Below are 16,540 nucleotides of genomic sequence, written 5' to 3'. Positions count from 1 at the left end.
ATACCAGTGGCGAGCTCGCTGTACAATGTGTCTTTGGGGATCCTGCCATCTTCCATGCGGCTCACATGGCCAAGCCATCTCAAGCGCCGCTGACTCAGTAGTGTCTCACAAAAAGACATGCATAACTAAAACCATAGGGGTATCCATAGCAACATCATTTATTTGGAGGAAGTGAGTGGAGTTGAAGAAAAAGTTGTTCAATGTGAAAACAAGTTCATGCAGGCAGAGTGGTGGTGGAAGGGGACTGGTTGGACCTTTATTCATGCAAGAAGCAGAGCACCCCACCACTGTCCTGGTGGGGGATGGAAGTGTCGAGAGATTGGACGTCCATAGTGAAGAAGAGGTGGTTCGGGCCAGGAAACTGGAAATTGTAATACCTGCCCTTTTACCTCCACTCTCCTCACCATCCCAGGCCCCAAAGAGGGCCATTCAGTTCCTGACCTCATTACAGCCTTGGTTCAAACATGGACAAATGAGCTGAACTCAAGAGGTGAAGTGAGAGTGACTGCCCTTGACATCAAGGCAGCATTTGATCTAGTATGGCATCAAGGAGCCCTAGCAAAACTGAAGTCAGTGGGAATCAGGGGGAAAATTCTCTGCTGGTTGGAGTCATACCTAGCTCAAAGGAAGATTGTTGTCTTTTTGGAAGTCAATCATCTGAGATCCATGACATCACTGCAGGACTTCCTCAGGGTAGTGTCCTAGGCCCAACCAACTACAGCTGCTTCATCAATGACCTTCCTTCAATCATAAGGTCAGAAGTGGGGATGTTCGCTGATGATTGCACAATGTTCAGCACCATTCATGACTCCTCAGATACTGAAGCAGTCCATGTAGAAATGCAGCAAGACTTGGACAATATCCAGGCTTGGGCTGATAAGTGGCAAGTAACATTCATGCCACACAAGTGCCAGGCAATGACCATCTCCAACAAGAGAGAATCTAACCATCTCCCCTTGACATTCAATGGCATTACCATCACTGAATCCCCCACTATCAACATCCTAGGGGCTACCATTGACCAGAAACTGAACTGGAGTAGCCATATAAATACCGTGGCTACAAGAGCAGGTCAGAGGCTAGGAATTCTGTAGCAAGTAACTCACCTCCTGACTCCCCAAAGCCTGTCCACAATCTACAAGGCACAAGTCAGGAGTGATGGAATACTCTCCACTTGCCTGGATGGGTGCAGCTCCAATAACACTCAAGAAGCTCGACACCATCCAGAACAAAGCAGCCCACTTGATTGGCACCCCATCTACAAACATTCACTCCCTCCACCACCGACGCACAGTGGCAGCAGTGTGTACCATCTACAAGATGCACTGCAGCAGCGCACCAAGGCTCCTTAGACAGCACCTTCCAAACCCGTGACCTCTACGAGCTAGATGGACAAGGGCAGCAAATGCATGGGAACACCACCACCTGCAAGTTCCCCTCCAAGTCACACACCATCCTGACTTAGAACTATATCGCTGTTCCTTCACTGTCACCGGGTCAAAATCCTGGAACTCCCTTCCTAACAGCACTGTGGGTGTACCTACCCCAAATGGACTGCAGGGGTTCAAGAAGGCAGCTCACCATCACCTTCTCAAGGGCAATTAAGGGATGGGCAATAAATGCTGGCCTGGCCAGCGATACCCACATCCCATGAATGAATAAAAAAAAATACTCCTTCCAGGTGAAGCAGCGATGTACTGGTACTTTTGTTTTTGCTGCTTACAATGCGGTCTTCTCTACATTGGGGAGACCAAACGCAGATTGGGTGACTGCTTTGCAGAACACCTCCGCTCAGTCCACAAGCATGACCCCGAACATCCGGTTGCTTGTCATTTTAATTAACCACCCCGCTCTCGCCCACATTTCTGTCCTCTGCCTGCTGCCGTGTTCCAGTGACACTCAACGCAAGCTCAAGGAACAGCACCTCATCTTCCAATTAGGCACTTTACAGCCTTCTGGACTCAACATTGAGTTCAACAATTTCAGAACATGACCCAGTCTTAAACTTGTTTTTCATGTTTTTGCTCTGAGACGGAGCTGTTCCTTTTTCTTCCATGAACAGTCTCTCTGGACAAATGCTTTGTCTTTCACTACAACTATTACCACTCCCTTTGCCTTTTGTTCCATGACATCTTTGTCATTTAATCTCTTCTGCCCTCCACTCTATCACAGACCTTCCCTTTTGTTCTTCTCCCCACTCCTCCCCAACCCACTTCCTTTCACTTGCTCAAAACCTATTACATTACTAACCTTTCCCAATTCTGATGAAAAATCTTCGACCTGAGACGTTCACTCTGCTTCTCGCTCCACAGATGCTGCCAGACTGGCTGAGTATTTCCAGTACTTTCTGTTTTTGTTATCCATAGTCACTCCTTTGTCTGCCTTATCACCAGCATCAAGGCCATCCTCCTACAAAGCCAATTGCGCTGGGTGGGTCACGTTACCCAGATGGATGACAGTTGCCTGCCCAAGATTGTGTTGTATGGAGTGCTGACCACTGGTAAACGGAACAGAGGGGCCCCATGCAAACGCTTCAAGAACTCCCTGAAGAACTCCCTCTCCCTGTGCCACATCGACCATCACCAGTGGGAAGCGCAGGCCATAGATCATGATGCCTGGAGATGCTACGTCAGGAGGGCTACAGACACTTTTGAGACTGAGCGAAGAACCAGCATGAAAGAGAAAAGGAGGAGAAGGATAAATCCAACTGCCTCCAGTAACGACTACACCTTCACTTGTACTCGCTGTGGGAGAATCTACTGGTCACAGATAGGCCAGACTAATCACCAGCGGGCCTGCAACCGATGAGTACAACCTTCCCAAAATCTTCACCCGTGAAGAAATGCCAAGAGAAGAGTGATCCTGAACCATTGAGAAAGGCACTACCCTCCTCTGATTCTACATACGTATAAAAATGTACAAGCATTGAGCCAAACTCATCTTTAGCATGAACCAATCTGAAAGACATTAAAATGAGCATTTTATGATTCATTTTTCGAAGTAAGATTATTTTGCAATGTCTCTTTTAGAAAGGAGGGCGTATCAAGTGACATCTATTTGGCAGTGAGGTGGTGCAGAATAGTTCACATCAGATAGGGAGAATATGACCACGCCAATAATTAGAAAAGCAAAAAGACAATCATAAAACATTAGAGCCCATTATACAGGGAATGTTTCACCATTGCTTGGTAACAGAATCACTCTATTGCACAGTATTAAGGGTGGTCTTTTCCTGTGAAAACAGATGAAGGACTAGTTGCCAGCTGAACTTGCCATGTTGTTTGTAACCTTACTATTAATTATGCAGATTTCTTTTCCATGTGCTGGATTTTATACGGAATAGCTCACTTATCTTTCTCTGGGCTTGATTGCAACACTTTCCGTTGATATTTTAGAATTGAGGAAGTAATGCAAATTTAATCAGGAGAAACAAATGGGCAGGACCAGCCTATCTACTTTGTCAGCACGGAGTAGGATAGGGCCACGGTTAGAGTCGCAGAGATAGCAGCTTTGCTTTTAAAATGAGTGAAACGTGTTTCATTTTAGTCGATTCTACCAGAGATCGATGGCCCTTTCACTGAAGTTGCTTGGAGTTAAGAATCTGTTCAGTGGTGCAGTGCAATCACACTCGCTTATCTGTCCAATTTATCACAGTGCTGGCTGTTTCTTGGAAAGGCAAGAGGATCTCTAACAAAGATTGCTGTCATGAAGAAGCTCACATTCCTTCTCTCAACACTGATAAATCAGCAGCAAATAGCTTTTAAGATTGGCGACCTGTAGAACCCGGCATAGTGCAGTAAATATTGTAAGCTTTCTTTTTATTCGACTGCTGACATTTACAGACTGGAGAGCAGGGACAAAAGGCTACAAAAACCACCTGAACTCATTGTAATGCAATCTAGCTACAGATGAGTTTTTTTCCTCTCCTCCTTTGTTAACATTGCTGATTCATTCTTGGGGACAGTTCCTTGGAGACAGGCACACACAGAGACATGGACACAAACCGGACACATAGGCACACACTCAGACATATAAAGAAAAGAAAGACTTGCATTTAGAGAACACCTTTCACAACCACCAGACGTCCCGAAGCGCTTTACAGTCAATGAAGTATTTTTGAAGTGCAGTCACTGTTGTAATGTAGGAAACACCTCAGCTAATATGCACACAGCAATTTGATAATGACCAGATAACCTGTTTTTTGTGATGTTGATTGAGGGATAACCCCCCTACTCTTCTTCAAAATAGCCATGGGATATTTTACATCCACAAAAGAGATTTGTCCTCGCATCCAAAAGACAGCGGGCTGAATTTTATAAGCTCACCACAGTTCTCGGTGGCGAGCTTGAAAGAAGACGTGGTGCACACGTGACTTGTGCGCTGCTGAGCCCCCATGATATTTCGCGCGGGGGCCTCAGTTAAATGGAGGGGTGGAACAGCCGCCCCCGATGATATAGAGGGGGCGGCCGCTCTGTCCCCGGCAATGGCGTACGGCGTCACCGCGCAGGCACCGGCACCATTTTTAAAGGGCTTCAAATCCTTCACTGGCATTAGAGATTTTAAAGGGAATTAACATTTAAAATTAACGTTTAACATTAAACAATATCTTCATTCCCCTCACCCATGCCCCCAAGCAATAATCGATTCATTAATAGCCCATCCTCCCCCCCCCCCCCCAAAAAAATACTTTTATTCAGATTCAGACCTTCCCCACCCCCTGACCTTTAATAACTTTACCCCTCAACCCCTCCCACCATCCCCCCCCACCAATCGAAAGAGTTTTCCCCGAACAGAGATCCGAGGGCGCGGAAGTGCCGGCCAGTGGCTGGAATATCGGTGTGGGACGGCCATCGGGACAAGGTAAGTTTATTTGCACGCATTAACCTTTATTAACATATTGAAGTGAAAGCTCTGCCACCAAGCGTCGGGGAGGCCACACCAAGTCCTTGCCGCTGCTGGTAAAATGCATGGGGCCTTCCCGACGTCAGGGGTTGTGGTGGTCTTTTCCCGGAAGAATTTTCCAGGCCCCCCCCCCCCTCCATGACCTCCGACATCAGAGAGCTAGTATAATTCAGCACAGCACCTCTGACAGTGCAGCACTCTCAGTACTGCAATGTAGTGTAGGCTTGGATTGTTATGCTGCAGTCCTGGAGTGGAACTTGAACCCACAGCCTTCCTGACTGAGAGGCAAGAGTGTTACCAACTGAGTCACAGCTGACACACATTGGCACATACCCAGACACATGGGCACACAAATGCATGCATCTTTAGCAAGGGCACTGGATGTCATTAGTAGGGGTATGCTTGGCTGATTTTTCCCGTTGCCAAATGTTGAGCATAGTGAGGCCGATGATTGACAGCATCCCTACCTCCTCTACCTCTCAAAGTGGTCGAGACAAAATGAAGCTAACCCAAGGTGAACCCTGGGGTCTTTCCTAGTCTGTGGGGCTCAATGCAACTTTATGTGGGGGCCTTTTATCCAGTGAGATATTAAATGGTTATTTATTCTTTGTTCTAAAGTACCCTGTGCTGTGGATAGGGCAGGGCAGTGCCGATCCTTCCTGATAAAACCTAAACATGAAGGCTGTTGAGCTTCAATCTGTCCTTAGCTGTAGATTTATGTACAGCTTCAGGCTGACACAGCATCACAGGTAAATGAAGCAATTAAATTGTGTTTCATCCCAGGCTGTATTTTGAGTGAAGATGCAGCTGAATTTGCATCAGATTTAAAACCAGTGGGGTTTCACAGGATCTGAGGAACAGAAGAGACTGCGGGGGCAAATCTTTGTGTAAATGTATCATTGCGTTCGCTAACCAATAATGTAAGATCACCTATGGGGTGGGTGACGATGTCATTGTCTTGTATAGAGATTATTTGTATGAACAAAGACAACATGAATTGTTTTCTCCTGCCCCCTTTTGATGGACATTTACGCAGAGAAAGTTTTAAAATAGCCATCTAGTATATAGACTTCCAAACTGGAGCCCGTGGACTCAAAGTCATCAGAATTTTGCCCGTTCCCCCATCAGATTTCTCTGACTTAATAAACATGCTACTTTGGTCACTGTGTTACAATAAACAAATATTCTCTGTGGTGACCGCCTGTTTCCCTTTGGTCAATTCACAATGTGATTAGAGCAAGTCAGCATGGTTTTACTAAAGGGAGATCCTGTTTGACAAAATTTATTATTAGAGTTTTTTGAGGATGTAACTAGTAGGGTAGATAAAGGGGAACCAGTAGATGTAGTATACCTGGCTTTACAAAAGGCATTCGATAAGGTGCCACATAAAAGATTAATAAGCAAGATAAGGATTCGGTGTTGGGATAATATATTAGCATGGATAGAGGATTGGTTAACAGACAGGAAGCAGAGAGTGGGCATAAATGGGACATTTTCAAGTTGGCAGGCAGTGAAAAGTGGGGTGCTGCAAGGATCAGTGCTGAGGCCTCAGCTATTTACACTATATTAATGACTTGGATGAAGAAACAGAGAGTAATTTATCTAAGTTTGCTGATGATACAAAGCTCGGTGGAAAGGTAAGTTGCGGGGAGGATATAGAGAGGCTGAAAAAGAGATATAGACAGGTTAAGTGAGTGGGCAACAAGATGGCAAATGGAGTATAATGTAGGGAAGTGTGAAGTTGTTCACTTTGGTCGTAAAAATAGACAAGCACAATATTTTTTAAAAGGTGTGTAACTGGTAAAAAGGTGTTGATGTTCAGACAGACTTGGGGGTACTCGTACAGGGAACACACAAAGTTAACATGTAGGTGCAGCAGGCTATTAGGAAGGCAAATGGCATGTTGGCCTTTATTGCAAGTGGATTGGAGTACAGGAATAAAGAAGTCTTATTATAATTGTACAGGGTTTTGGTGAGATCGTGCCTGGAATACTGTGTGTAGTTTTGGTCTCCACATTTAAGAAAGGATATACTTGCACTGGAGGCAGTGCAGTGAAGATTTATTACATTGGTCCCTGGGATGAGGGGGTTGTCCTATGATGAAAGGCTGTGTAAATTGGGCCTATATTCTCTGGAGTTCAGAAGAATGAGAGGTGATCTAATTGAGACATACAAGATTTTGAAAGGACTTGATAGGGTAGAAGCTGAGAGATTGTTCCCACTGGTCGGGGAATCTAGAACATGGGGACACAGTCTCAGGATAAGGGGTCAATCATTCAGGACTGAGATGAGGAGAAATTACTTCACTCAAAGGGTTGTAAATCTTTGGAATTCTCTACCCGAGGGTTGTGGATGCTCCATCGTTGAATACATTTAAGGCTGGGGTAGATAGATTTTTGGTATCGCAGGGAATCAAGGGATATGGGGAGCAGGCAGGAAAGTGGAATTGAAGCCCAAGATCAGCTACGATCGTATTGAATGGTGGAGCAGGCTCGATGGGCCATATGGTCTACTCCTGCTCCTTCTTGTGTTCTTGTGCCTTTTGGAAGTTAAGGCACTGACATCCAAGAGTGGATCAATATTTGCAGGGATATCCTGGAATATGTCATATTTGCAAGGGGTGCCCCGGAATGTCAATAATTTCAGTGGTTTTACTGGAATAGGTCAGTATTTTCAGACCCCTCCTCCATGAATGTGTCAATATTTATGGGGTGGGGGGGTGGTTCCCAGGAGTACATCAGTATTCACAGGGAGTGACCGGGAGGGGGGGATGTCAGTAGTTTCAGGGGGACACAGAGAGGTTTCAGTATTCGCAGGAGTCCCCAGAGGGGTGTCAGTATTCACAGGGCATCCCTGGTGGGGGGTGTCAGTATTCAGAGGGGGGTCACCAAAGGGGTGACTCTATTTGCAGCACCCCCTCCCATGCCCATAACCAAGTGTTTCAGTATTTCCTGGGGTTCCTGGGAATGTGTCAATGTAGCTTGTGTTACGACTCACTAATTACTCTTCCTCTCTGTGTAAATCCTGTACCATCTATAAGTCTTTCTGCAAACATTGCCTGGGAATTGCCTGGAAGAGGAAGCAGCTCTAAGGAAATACCCGGCCACTAACACAGTACCAGGAACCTCTTTGAATATTGACACACCTGGAGTACCCTCGCACTTTACTTCATATGGCCTTTATCAGCATATAGAGCCATGGAGTCATAGAGTCATTTAAGGCACAGAAGGAGGCCATTCAGCCCATTGAGTCCATGTCAGCTCTCTGCGGAGCAATCCAGTCAGTCCCACTGCCCTCCTCGATCCCCGTAATCCTGCAAGTTTATTTCCTTTGAGTGGCCATCCAATTTCCTCTTGAAATATAAGAACATAAGAAATAGGAGCAGGAGTAGATTATTTGGCCCTTCGAGCCTGCTCCACCATTCAATTACATCATGTTGATTGTGGCCTGAACTCCACTTTCCTGTTTGCCCCCCATAACCCTTGACTCCCTTGTCAGTCAAAAAATCTGTCTAACTCAGCCTTGAATATATTCAATGACTCAGTCTCCACTGCTCGTTGGGGAAAGAGAATTCCAAAGATTAACAAACCTCTGAGGGAAGAAATTCCTCCTCATTTCCATCTTAAAAGGGAGACCCCTTAATTTGAAATTGCACCCTCTAGGTCTAGATTCCCCCATGAGGGGAAATATGCTCTCAGCATCTACCCTGTCAAGCCCCCTCAGAATCTTATACGTTTCAATAATGGAATGGGCGGGCTGTTTTACGAGGAAAGATTGGACAGGCTAGGCTTGTATCCGCTGGAATTGAGAAGAATAAGAAGCGACTTGATTGAAACATATAAGATCCTGAGAGGTCTTGACAGGGTGGATGTGGAAAGGATGCTTCCCCTTGTGGGAGAATCTAGAACTAGGGGTTGCCCATTTAAGACAGAGATGAGGAGAAATTCTTTCTCTGAGAGTTGGGAGTCTTTGGAATTCTCTTCCTGGATGGTCGGCACAGACTCGGTGGGCCGAAGGGCCTGTTTCAGTGCTGTATCTCTAATCATAATCATAATCCTCAAAAGGCAGTGGAAGCAGAGTCTTTGAATATTTTTAAGGCAGAGGTAGATAGATTCTTGATAAGCAAGGGGGTGTAAGGTTACCGGGGGTAGGTGGGAATGTGGAGTAATCAGTTCAGCCATCAATTTGTTGAATGCTAGAGCAGGTTCGAGGGGCCAAGTGGTCTACTCCTGCTCCTAATATGTATGTTCATATGTATGATCACCCTCTCATTCTTCTAAACTCCAATGAGTATAGGCCCAACTAATAAATCATTGTCTCTGCTTCCACCACCCTCGTGGGCAGTGAGTTCCAGGTCATTACCACTCGCTGTGTAAAAAACAATCTTCCTCACATTCCCCCTGCATCTATCTCTTGCCCAGAATCTTCGATCTGTGTCTCCTAGTCCTTGTACCACCAGTTAATGGGAATAGTTTTTCCTTGTCTATTTTATCTAAACCTGTCATAATCTTGTACACCTCTGTCAAATCTCCTCTCAATCTCCTTTACTCCAAGGAGAACAACCCCAGCTTTTCCAACCTAACCTTGTAACTAAAATCTTACATCCCTGGAACCATTCTGGTAAATCTCCTCTGCATTCTCTCAAGGACCCTCACATCCTTCCGAAAGTGTGGTGACCAGAAAAGGACGCAGTACTCTAGTTGGGGCCTAGGTAGAGCTTTAGAGAGGTTTGGCATAACTTCCCTGCTTTTGTACTCTATGCCTCTATCTATGAAGCCCAAGATCCCTTATGCTTTACTAACTACTCCCTCAATATGTCCTGCCACATTCAAAGATCGATGCACTGGAACCCTGGGTTCCTCTGACCCTGCACACTCTTCATAACTGTGCCATTAAAATTATATTGTCTCTCCCTATCCCTTCTGCCAAAATGCATCACCTCACACTTGTCAGTATTAAATTGCATCTGCCACTTGTCTGCCGATTCTGCTAGCCTGTCTATGTCCTGTTGCAGTGGACTTGTATCATCCTCACTATTTGCCACTCCTCCAAGTTTGGTACCATCGGCACATTTTGAAATTCTACTCTGTATTCCAATATCCAAGTCATTTATATATAGCAAAAAAGGCCGTGGCCCTAGTTCTCACCCTTGGGGAATACCACTGTCTACCATCTTCCTGTCTGAAAAACAACCACTTACCATGACTTGCTGTTTTCTGTCCTTAAGCCAATTTTTTTTTATCCAGTTGGACACTGACCCTCCTATTCCATGGGCCTCAATTTTGTTATCAGCCTTTTATGTGGTGCGTTATCAAACACTTTCTTAAAATCCATATAAACAACATCCACTGCATTTCCTTCACCAACCTTCTCTGTTACTTCATCAAAAAATTCAATTAGGTCGGTCAAGCATGCTCTGCTTTTTACAAATCCGTGCTGGCTATCCTTAATTAACTCACATCACTCCAAGTGCCTGTTGATTTTTTCCTGATTATTGTTTTGAAAATGTCACCCACCACTGAGAAAATAACCAAATTAATATCCTTCTATTCCTTCTTCCTCATGTACTTAGCTAGCTTCCCGTTAAATGCATCAGTGCTATTTGCCACAACCACTCATGTGGTAATGAGTTCCATATTCTCGCCACTCTGAGTAAAGAGCAAGCACAGATGTAGACTCATTTATATTCCACTCTCCTTACCTCTAGGCACTGAATGTGGATATATTCTACAACAAAGGAAAAATACTGTGGAAGCTGGAAATAGAAAATATTAATAGAAAATGCTGGAAGCACTCAGCAAGGTCTGGCTGCAGCTGTGGAGAGAGAAACAGAGTTAACGTTTCAGGTTGATGACCTTTCAGCTGAGCTCTATTCTACAGCTCAGTTTTTATATCAGAAAAAAACCAAGACCAGCCTATAGGTGCAGTGCACACCTGTGTTAACACACACCATCCCACAATATAATTCTGGTAGGAAACCATTTGATGAAAGACTTTGCTTTCTTAGCAGGAAAGTCTTAAAACAACACCAAGCATATTTAAATCAAGATAAGCAAACGGCATGCTGTTAAAGAGGCAGTGTTATTTTTGTTTCACAACTTTCATAAACAGAAAGACTTAGAAAAACCGCATTGAAAATCTGCTTTTTTTCCTCCCCCCCCCCCCCCCCCTCCCCCCAATAGTAAAAACAGATTTTTGCAGCTATGGAAAGCTGCTGTCCCCCTTTACCCTGCACAGCTCTTTAATCATTCATTAAGGTTAACTTATTTCTTGTTTCCACCAGGGTGGAGGAAGGAGATAGGGTTGGCTAGCTGGCAGGATGCAGAGGGAACTATGAGTCATGTCAGCAGTTGTACATAGTTTAGAAGATGATTTCCTGCTGGAAATGCTGCCAGTTGGAATTACTGAATAGGGACTGGATGAAGTGTTTGAGGGGACTGTAGCATTTTTTTGACCATTGCAGAACTTCTAAGGGTAATTGAATCAGATGAAATGCTAAACCGAGTCCCCATCTGCCCTCTCAGGTGGACATGGCACTATTTGAAAGAGAGTAGGGGAGTTCTTTCTGGTGACTCAGCCAGTCTCTATCCCTCAACCAACACCACTAAAAACAGACTGACTAGCCATTTAGTGCATTTCTGTTTGTGGAAGCTTGCTGTGCACAAATTAGCTGCCACATTTCCGTTACAACAGTGACTGCACCTATTAGTATTTCATTGGCTGTAAAGCACTTCAGGGTGCCTTAAGGTTGTAACAGGTATTATATAAATACAAGTTCTTTCTTTTCAAATGAATGATACCCTCTTGCCATCTTCCAGCAATGGAGACCTGGATGACAGGAGAGACAACTTCAGAGACAGTAATGGAAATGTTACACTAGATCTTTATTAGTAAATGTCAGTGTGTTTATAGGCTGGTTAGCACTGCTGTATGCATTTATTGACAAATGAAACTGATGCTAAATTAAACTGCAGTGTGATCGAATCCATTGTGGATGTACTGTTGGTTGCACTCTCACCTCTGGGTCTGAAGGTTATGCGTCTAACTCCCACTCCAAAGAATGGAGCACAAAATCTAGGCTGATGCTCCCAGTGCAGTACTGAGGGAGTGCTGTATTGTCAGAGGTGCTGTTGTTCAATGAAAAGTTAAACCGGGGCCCTATCTACCTAAGAGGGCAGACTTGGGTAGACATAAAAGTTTCCACAATTGTATTTTTTCCTGGGATGAAGGTATTGTCCTATGAGGAGAGATTGAGTAGACTAGGTCTATATTCTCTAGAGTTTAGAAGAATGAGAGGTGATCCAATTGAAACATATAAAAATTTCTAAGGAGCTGAGAAAATGTTTCCCCTGGCTGGGGAATCCAGAACACGTATAACAGTCCCACAATAAGGGATCGAACATTTAGGACTGCACTCAAAAGGTTGTGAATCTTTGGAATGCTCTACCTCAGTGGGCTCAGTGGTTGAGTATATTTAAGACAGAAGTTGATACATTTTTGGATAATAAGGGAATTAAGGGATAGAGGGATCGGGTGGGAAAGTGGAGTTGAAGATCAGCCATGATCTTATGGAATAACGGAGTAGGCTCGAGGGGCCAAATGGCCTATTCCTGCTCCTTTTCCAATGTTCTTAAACAATTATTCTGTGTAGCTGCTACATTTGAAAAGTATTTTGTGTTGCATGGAAGCACAATTCTGAATCTTTTCTTTAGGCATCAAACCAAAGAAAGTGACCTGAAGTAGACTAGACAGAACCAGTTTGCTGATTACTGAATTTAACAAAGTTCAGACATCTTTGGAGCGAACCTCTTTCTTTAGAAGGTTTTGTACAATGGGACTATTAATATGCACCGCAGTGTCACTTACCTCCAATCTTCATGGAGATTGAGAATGAGTGACTGGGGATTGCAACCATAGCAACGAATACAAGTGTTTATTTTTGTGTTAGCTGGTGTTTTAGTAAGATAATGTACTGTTCATGCCATCTTGTTGTGGAATAAATGGCAAACTCTGTATCTTTCCTAACCTCTGAAATTTGATTTTGAGAGTTTGCATTCAATTTTATGGAGTATGCTTATATGCTTTTTAATGCTTCAGCCTGTGTATGCAGTTGGGGATAGGGGCTGATCAGAAGCAGGATCTATTGGCTTCTACATTGAGCTTATTGTGTTAGAAACGGTCAATTTGGAGATAACTGTGTTCATTCCAAAAATGGATTCCTTTTCTGTTTTAAATATTGGACATTACCAGCTTTCCTTATCCGAATATAAAAGCAAAATACTGCAGATGCTGGAAATCTGAATTAAGTACAAAAAGTGCTGGAAATACACAGCAGGTCTGGCAGCATCTGTAGAGAGAGAAGCAGAGATAACGTTTCAGGTCTGTGACCTTTCATCAGAACTGGCAAAGGTTAGAAATGTAATAGGTTTTAAGCAAATAAAGCGGGGGGGTGGGGCAAAAGATAACACAAGGGAAGGTGTTGATAGGATAGAGGATCACACAGAATAACTGACCAGAAGGTCATGGAGCAAAGGCAATGGGTGTGTTAATGGTGTGCTGAAAGACAAAGTGTTAGTGCAGAGAGGGTATTAAATGACAGAATATGAACAGCCCTGGCCAAAAGCACAAACATGAAAAAAAAGTGGGCAGGCACATGGTAAAAAAATGAATGAAACAAACTAATTTAAAATTAGAATAAAAATAAAAAATAAAAATAAAAATAAAAAAGGGGGGCCAGTCATGCTCTGAAATTATTGAACTCAATGTTCAGTCCGGCAGGCTGTAGTGTGCCTAGTCGGTAAATGAGATGCTGTTCCTTGAGCTTGCGTTGATGTTCACTGGAACACTGTAGCAAGCCCAGGATATAGATGTGGGCATGAGAGCAGGGGGGTGTGTTGAAATGGCAAGCGACAGGAAGCTCAGGGTCATGTTTTCAGACTGAGCAAAGGTGTTCCGCAAAGTGGTCACCCAGTCTGCGTTTGGTTTCCCTAAAGAATGGGAGACCACATTGTGAGCAGTGAATACAGTATACTAAATTGAAATAAGTACAAGTAAATCGCTGCTTCACCTGAAAGGAGTGTTTGGGGCCTTGTGTAGTGAGGAGAGAGGAGGTAAAGTGGCAGGTATTACACCTCCTGCGATTGCAGGGGAAGGTGCCGTGGGAAGGGGACGAAGTGTCGGGGTAATGGAGGAGTGGACCAGGGTGTCGCGGAGGGAATGATCCCTTCGGAATGCTGACAGGGCAGGGGAGGGGAAGATGCGTTTGGTAGTGGCATCACGCTGGATGTGGCGGAAATGGCGGAGGATTGGCCCTTTGGATGTGGAAGCTGGTGGGGTGGAAAGTGAGGACAAGGGGAACCCTGTCGCGGTTCGGGGAGGAAGGGGAAGGAGTGAGGGTAGAGGTACGAGAAATGGGCCGGACACAGTTCAGGGCCCTGTCAACCACAGTGGGGGGGAATAAAAGGAGGACATATCAGAAGCGCTGTCATGGAAGGTAGCATCAGAGCAGATGCGTCAGAGACAGAGAAACTGAGAGGATGGAATGGAGTCCTTACAGGAGGCAGGGTGTGAAGAAGTGGTCGAGGTAGCTGTGGGAGTGGCTGGGCTTATAATGGATATTAGTAGACAGCCTATCCCCAGAGATGGAGACAGAGAAGTCGAGGAAGGGAAGGGAAGTGTTGGAGATGGACCGTGTAGAGGTGAGAGAAGGGTAGAAATTGGAAGCAAAGTTGATCAGGTTTTCCAGTTTGGGGCAGGAGCAGGAAACGGCACCGATACAGTCATCATTGTACGAGAAAAAGAGTTGTGGGAGGGGGCCTGAGTAGGACTGGAACAAGGAATGTTCGACATATCCCACAAAAAGACAGGCATAACTAGGACCCATGCGGGTACCCATAGCAACACCTTCTACTTGAAGGAAGTGACTGGAGTTGAATGAGAAGTTGTTCAAAGTCAACCAGGCGGAGGAGGGTGATGGTGGATGGGGACCGGTTGGGCCCCTGTTCAAGGAAGAAGTGGAGAGCCCTCAAACCATCCTGTTGGGGGATGGAGGTGTAGAGAGATTGGATGTCCATAGTGAAGAGGAGGCAGTTAGGGCCAGGAAACTGGAAATTGTCAAAATGACGTAGGGCGTCAGAAGAGTCACGGATGTAGGTGGGAAGAGACTGGACCGGGGAGAAAAGATAGAGTCAAGATAGGAAGAAATAAATTCAGTGGGGCAGGAACAGGCTGACAGAATGGGTCTGCTGGAACAGTCCTGTTGTGGGTTTTAGGAAGGCTGCTGATGTAACATGATATTTTCTCTGTAGTTGGGATGGATGCCGGGTTCAAATTCTAAAGTAACCTACCATGTGCTGTCATTGTGATTGAGTTATTATCCTTTCCATTTCTCTCTTTCAGTAAATTGTTCCTGGAAAGTGTAAGAATTCCTGTAGTGTCTGTGCACTGTCAGCCAAAGCTGATGATGACAGAATTGAGAAAACTATTATTGTGGAATCATCTTAACTTTGATAGAGATGTACAAGATTATAATAAGTTTAGATAAATTAGACAAGGAAAAACTGTTCCCATTATCTGATGGTACAAGGACTAGAAGGACACAGATTTAAGGTTTTGGGCAAGAAATGCAGGGGGATTGCGGATGAACTTTCATTACGTAGCAGGTGGTAATGACCTGGAACTTGCTGCCTACAAGGGTGGTAGAAGCCGAGATGACCAATGATTTCAAAAAGGAACTTGGATGAACACTTGAAGGAAATAAACTTTCAAGGCTACGGGGATTGAGCAGGGGAGCGGGACTGACTGGCTTAGCATGGAGAGCTGGCATAGACTCAATGGGCCGAATGGCCTCATTCTATGCTGTAATGACCTATGACTGTAACTGAAGAGTAGCAACTGCTCATGTAGAGATGGCCAGATATGCAGTACAAAGCAGCAACTGGAGATTTGAAGAGAGTGGCAGCTTGCTGACTGCCACATCAGTGTCTGAATTAAAGGCCTGTAAACAAAAAAAACCCGACCCAAGCCCGACAGAACCACATCCGACGCAAGCCCGACCCGGTCTGAGTCCTTCCGTTTTTTCCCGCCCCCAACTCGACCATCAGTTAACTTACCTTCCGTTTTTCAATTTGTTGCTGATCTGCACAAGCTTTAAATAACTGTAACAAAACCACCTTTCTGGTCCAATAATTAAATTCACATTGGAGCCACTTACCTGTGATAGAGCATGTCCGGTCCGAGTCTGCCCGACCCGAGCCTGAATGCTGGACCCTGAAGTGCAACCCGACCCGACCCGACCCGAACCCGACACATGTTGTCGGGTTCAGGTCGGGTAGCAGGCCTTTAGACTGAATGCTGCCGATCTTGGTGCCAGTTTAGGCAGGTTGCTTTACTTATTGGTGTCGTTGATTGTCAAAGCTGGAAAGGAACCTTCTCCATGACAATCTGGCAATTCTACTTCGAGAAAGATGGGCAGAGAGGCCAATAGGGTCTCCAAAATAACTCAGCTACAAACAAAGCCTTGCCAAGTCAATCACAATGACAGCACATGGTAGATTAATTTAGAATTTGAACCCTGTCATCCATCCCAACTACAGAGAAAATTGCATGTTACATCAGCAGCCATGTTAATTTAAAAATA

General features: G+C 44.8%; 1 protein-coding gene across 4 annotated transcripts in view; it reads left to right on the top strand.

The window, feature by feature from the left end:
- Positions 1-16,540, top strand: part of mettl24 (methyltransferase like 24) — a 128,420-nt gene that overhangs the window by 16,749 nt on the left and 95,131 nt on the right. The gene's annotated exons all lie outside the window — the stretch shown is intronic.

Source organism: Heterodontus francisci, chromosome 3 (genome assembly GCF_036365525.1).
Source record: "Heterodontus francisci isolate sHetFra1 chromosome 3, sHetFra1.hap1, whole genome shotgun sequence".
Taxonomy (NCBI): domain Eukaryota; kingdom Metazoa; phylum Chordata; class Chondrichthyes; order Heterodontiformes; family Heterodontidae; genus Heterodontus; species Heterodontus francisci.
This window is presented reverse-complemented; position numbering and strand designations above follow the sequence as displayed.